The following is a 6,265-nucleotide window of genomic DNA, read 5'->3' on the forward strand; positions in this document are numbered from 1 at the left end:
GAGGGGATCTTCCTTCAGCTTTTTTGGGCTCCCCAGGAAATAAGGTAAGACTCCTCAAGGCAGGGTATGCTTTAGAGATTCTCAGGGAAACAGGAGCCCAGAGAGGGCAGAACTTTGCCCAAGGTCACACAGAGAGCCTAGGAGTGGGAGGTTCGGCATGAAGAGAATTTCATATTGGTTCCTCTTTTTACCATAACTCTTAGAAGGTGGGACTGAATCTGGAATGAGGGCTTCTGCTGAACTGGAGCCAAACTGGGGTTTAGGGGGTCAAAGGCAAGTTCTAGGCCTGGTGATTCTGGGGAGTGAAGGCGGTCTAGAGAGTCAGCTCTGGTACTTCCCTTCCCCTCCTCAAAGGCCGCCCAGAAGTTGGTGTCTGGGGCTCAGGCGGCTTGAGTCAAGGGTGCTGTCACCCCCCTGGGTTGTAGGCGATGGGAGGCACTCCTCTCTGCTCTGGGGAGGCGGTGGGAGTAAGAGCCTAGAAGCTGGGCTGCGGAGAGCCAGGAGCCCAGGAGCGAGATCCCACACGCAGCTCCCTGGGCAGCCTCCTGAGCAAGGCCTTCCCATCTTGGGCCACACTGTGCCCTTCTCTGTGTGGATGGTGCTGGGAGAGGAAGAACAGCAGACCGAGCAAGGCTCAGGCTGCTCCAGGCTGAGATGTGCCATGAACGGGAGGAGGGGATGGTAAAAAAAAATCACAGCCTGTGGGGACCCAGCAACCTCCCTCATCCTTGGCTCATTGCCTTGGGGGGACCAAGGAGGGGGAGGCGTGGCAGGGGGAGGGGGAGGGGGAGGCGTGGGTTCCCACCACCTCTGTGATTTTTCAGTTGCAGCTTCTAAGGGACCTCTAATTAGGACGGAGCAGAACCACCACGACCACCCGGGCAGGCGAGGAGGGGTGACCCAGATCCCCCTTTCCTATGCAGTGCCCTTTGCCACCCTCTGACCCCAGGGGCTGGGCCTGGGCTAGAAGGCTGAGCTGGGCCCCAAGGGACCAGGAGAGGAGGGGCGGGAGTTGGGGACGAATAGAGGCGCGGGGTGGGGGGCGGCACGGAGGGGGCGGAGGGAACGCTACGCACCGCCCCCCCTCCGCTCTCACGTTCCCCTAACTCAAACCAGACGCCCCCGACAGATCCAGCCCAACCTTTTAACGTTGGAGGCGCCGCCGGAGAGGTTCACTGGATGGGAGTGGGGGTCGCGAGGTGGTCCAAAGGCCTAGGTCTGAGAAGAAGGTGGGGGGCGCAGACTGGGGGTTGACAAAGCCTGCTAGGACGGGAAGAACTAGAGCTCCCTCCTGTGACCCTGGGCAGGAGATCCACAGCGCCCCGAGGGCAGGAAGGAGTTAAAAGCACTGCTGTCGGAGGGCGGGGATGGGAGTGGGGAAGGGGGCCCAGAGCCGGCTCTTTGTCATCCTGTAATGAGCACCAGATGCGGAGCTGCGTGCGGCCCTAAACAGACAGCCTCCCAGGGCAGAGCCCCCACTAGCGCCGAAATGGGGCTCCGCCCAGACCCAGAGCTGCGTTTGAGGCTCCGCCCACTGATTCAGGCCCCGCCTCCTCCAGGCGCGACCCGGGCCTGCACTATCAGCTTGGCTTCTCGGAGCTACGAGCCACGCCCACCCACTGCTGTCTGGCGTCCCCTCGGGAACTCTCCAGAGGCAACGCCCACCAAGGCCACAAGCCTCGCCCCCTGCCAGCTCAGAGGTTCTCGCCGAGCGATTGCCCCGCCCCTCTGCTCTATCAGCTCCGCCCCGGCCAAGGCAGTGCCTAGGCCCCGCCCACCAGGGCCATAGCCCCGCCTCCTAAGCGCAGCTTGCGCTAGGAGACTGGAGGTTATTAGTTGCAGCTTCCAGGAGGTATGAACTCCGCCCAGAGTTTGCACATTCTCCTCACGCAGCTCCGCCCTTTGCAGAGCTGGGGACTAGGTCCACGAGTGTAGGGAATCCCGCAGAGACATGAACTCTGTCCGGTAGAGATGCAAACTCCGCCCTCCAGGGGTTCACCGCGTTCCATTCTAGCGTCTCTTCAGGCTACACACCCAGCTACAAGCCACGCCCCCCCCAGCATCCAACATCGTAGGGTCGGGACCCCAGACCGGCCTCACCAAGGGAAGAGCTCCGCCCACGTATGGCTAACACACTTTCGCTTCTTACTGAGGTAATGGCCCACCTACACAGAGCCCCAGGGCCCTCCCACTACGAATGCCCAGAAGCCCCGCCCTTGATGGTCCCTTAAGTCCCGCCCACCCAGAGCGCTGCTCTCTGGGGCTTTGAGCACAGGCATCAACCACGCAGAGAAAGTAACCCAACCTCTCCTCTCAGGCTCCGCCTCCTGTTAATGTATAGCCCCACCCACCCTAGGCCCCACCTTCTCAGGACGGAAGCCACGCCCGCTCCGGACCTGGGACCCTCGAAGTCCTCACTGCCTCTGGGTATGCTCAGACTACTGGGTCCGAACCCTATTGACCAGGATGCCCCTTGGACCCGACCCGGGCGCCCACTCTCCTTCCCTGCCCCCGGTTTCCGTTCGTCTAGATCGCGGGTTCTTTGGAGGGAGCTCCAAGACGGTATCAAGAGTCCGGCGGACGGTGTCCATGAATGGGCCTTTGGCGCCACCTACCTTCGGTGGCTTGAAGCCACCAGAAAGCCTCAATCCGGCCTCTCCCAGAGCACACTAGTGTTCAATGAATAGTTGCTTAATTTATTAAATGTTTATTACTGTAATATCTGCCGAGTTCCCCCGGCAAAATGGCAGATCTGCTCGCAGGTGCCCTCCGTCGTATTTGGAAGACCCCAAGACGGCTTCACATTGGTCCTCAAGCTGAGGCTGTCCCTGCCAGTCTTCATAGCAGCTGGTGGGACTCTTGCTGTTCTTCCTCTTGAATCCTGTTTCCCGGGGGCGAAAGAACAGCGTCTCACCTGGGGTCAAGAACTGTTAGTGCTGGGCCCTCCCTTCCCCCAACTAGCGCTCGGATGTGTGGACACCTTTCATAGGGGTGTGTGTTTAGCGGGAGGGAGTGGGTTTGGGCTCAGAGGTCCTCAGCTGGGATCTGACAGTCACAGTTTTTGGAGCGGAATTGATCTCAAGGCCGACCTCTATATCAGTGCTCATCCCTACATTTGAAAATATTAGTCTGCTGACTCCTACACTAGACGGGGTTTGGGGGGAGTTCTCCAGGGAGCCCTGGAGGTTCTGGAGTTCAGCGCTAGGAACTCAATAAAATATTCTTCAAACAATATTGGAACAGACCGGGGAGCTATAATTGAGGGGGGTTGGAACTAACACCTACTGAGCTCAACTAGGTGCCAGCACTCCCTGCTTCAGAACCACACCCGGCAAACTCAGGCCTGGGGAGTAGGATGCCTTCCAGAGGGGATTCCACCTCTGGTGTCCTGGCCTCTACAAATGCGAGTGGGGTTTGGTGCCAAATACTAATTAAAAGAATAGTAGATGCTTGCAGCCTTATTATATGCCTAGCCCAATTCTAAGGGCTTTACATTTAAGAATCTTTTAAGAACCATAGCATTTAAAGAACATTTAAAAGGGCTTCCCTGGTGGTGCAGTGGTTAAGAATCCACCTGCCAATGCAGGGGACACGGCTTCGAGCCCTGGTCCAGGAAGATCCCACATGCCGTGGAGCAACTAAGCCCGTGTGCCACAACTACTGAGCCTGCACTCTAGAGCCCGTGAGCCACAACTACCGGACCCGCGTGCCACAACAACTGAAGCCCACGCACCTAGAGCCCATCTCCACAACAAGAGAAGCCACCGCAGTGAGAAGCCTGCGCACCTCAACAAAGAGTAGCCCCTGCTCGCCGCAACTAGAGAAAGCCCGCATGCAGCAACAAAGACCCAACACAGCCAAAAATAAATAAATAAAATAAGTAAATTTTTAAGAAAAGAACATTTAAGAACCATAACAATCCCCAAGAATTGCCATTTTTACCACAATTTATGAATGAGGAAGCTGAAGGCACTTGCCTGAGTGCCTTGTGTTAAGCCACCTGCCCTACTTGACCAAGTTAGCAAGTAGAGGTTTGAATCCAGGTAGATTCTGTGATCCTCACCCCTAGAGCAGAGCCAGTGCATAATGACCGCCATGTCTCTGATCAGAAAACGCCCATTTCCGAGGAAACTTGCTTTTAGGGGTGAGGCTGCAAGATGTGGGCTCCCAGGCTGATCATGATGTGATTGGGTGCGGGGGGGCAGGTGAAGCCTTCCTCACAGTCAGTTGTTATGGTTTTGGTGAATGATGATGCTAAGTGAGGCATGGCCTGTGACCTCGTGGGATCCAGACAAGGGGCCCAGACCAGATGCAGCTTTAGGGCCCCTGAGAGTGGCCATGCTTTAGCGTGATTTTGGTGAGTTTGGGGATTTCTTTCCAGGAGACCAACTGGCAGTGGTTAAGACCAGGCACCCTAGGGACTTCCCTGGTGGCACACTGCCAATGCAGGGGACACGGGTTCGAGCCGTGGCCCGGGAAGATCCCACATGCTGCGGAGCAACTGGTCCCGTGCGCCACAACTACTAAAGCCCGCGCGCCTAGAGCCAGAGCTCCACAACAAGAGAAGCCACCGCAATGAGAAGCCCGAGCACCGCAACAAAGAGTAGCCCCAGCTCGCTGTGACTAGAGAAAGTCCGCGCGGCAATGAAGACCCAACGCAGCCAAAAAACAGAAGACCAGGCACCCTGCACCAAACAGCCTTGCTTTGATTCCAGCTCCACTACCTGAGGGTTGGGGACATTAGGCAGGTTCCCTAATCGTTCTTCATTTGAACAATGTGTATACTATAATACCCATGATAGCCACAATAATCTGCTGGAGACGAGAAGGGTCTCTCTATGAGGAGAGGCAGGTTTCTTGATGGAAGCCTATGACATTCAGGGTGGCTGCAAGAACCTCCTGTAGGAAGTGCTGTCTGCTTTAGCTGCCAGTGGGGAGCCCTGAAGACAGAGTCCAGAAACTCATCATGGGAGAGCTGAATCCACAGAAACTGACATCCTACGCCCACCAAGTCCCTACAGCAGAGGTTCCCAAACACTGTCGGTTCACCACGTCCTGAGTGTCTCAGTTGATTTTTTCATGGTGTCCCTTGGTCACCCAACAGTTCCATTTAATAGTTAGGTTCAAATGACGTAAGAAGTACTTGTGTTTTAATACCTCAGTGGTCATTTGAGAAAATAATACACATACATTGAAAGATACAAAAGTATTTTATTCTTAAATAACCACAATCACTTGCTGATGGGTGTGTGCACCACTTCTCAAAACTTGGAGTGAGACAGGACATCATCACCTTCATTTCCTGTTCTGCACTGACTTTCCCTGTGGTACTTGCTTTTTATCATGGCAGCTGCCAAAAATCCAGCTGTGCAAAGATATTATGTCATCGAAAGGAACGTACTGCAATCCGATGTTGAAGCTGTGAACTGCCTCGAGCTAGCAGCTTGCCAGTTGTCTGACAGATATCCAGTATCTCTGTGTTTCCCTCAAAGTTTTATAATATTTCATGGCATCCCCATGAGTTTGCTGCAGTGCATGGGCCCTGCATCAAAGGAAGGATCTTGTTAGACGCCAGGATTCTGAAGGAGGATGCCTGTGAGGAGTGGGAAGAAGGTGCGAGGTTGCGGGTGCCTGGAACCCTTCCCCTTCCTCTTGCTCTACTCCATTGCCAGGTTTGTCCCATGATAGCTAATGAGAAGGAGGAAAATGAAAACAAAACGGCGGGTTGGGGGTGGTGGGGGTGGGGGTGTGATGAATTGGGAGATTGGGATTGAGATGTATACACTGATGTGTATAAAATGGATGACTTATAAGAAAATAAATAAATAAATAAACATTTTTAAAAAAAACACCAAAACCAAAATGGGCCTGTGGGTGGGCAAAATCAGATTAGAAAGATGATATCACTCCCAAGATGAATGACGGAAGCCTGTGGAGAAGAGGCAAACCTGGCTTTGGGGGTACACTACCAGGCAGCAGAAAGCAAAGATTTAGGTCTTAACACATGGATTGCCTTACGGGAAGCTGGATTTTCTCACTCTAATGCAGGCATCTGACAGCAGCTTTTTCAGAGGGCCCACTCCAGCCCCAACCTAGCACTGGTCGCACTGGGAAGAGTCAGACTTCCTTGGAATAATACAGAGGGAAAAATTCCGAGGCTTTGGAGAACAGAATGGTAAAATCAGTCTATCCCACCTGTTAGCTGACCAACCTCACAGACTGATGTGTCACCGGGTCCCAGAGATTCTCTGCTCTCAGTGGCCAT

Source organism: Pseudorca crassidens, chromosome 9 (assembly GCF_039906515.1).
Source record: "Pseudorca crassidens isolate mPseCra1 chromosome 9, mPseCra1.hap1, whole genome shotgun sequence".
Taxonomy (NCBI): domain Eukaryota; kingdom Metazoa; phylum Chordata; class Mammalia; order Artiodactyla; family Delphinidae; genus Pseudorca; species Pseudorca crassidens.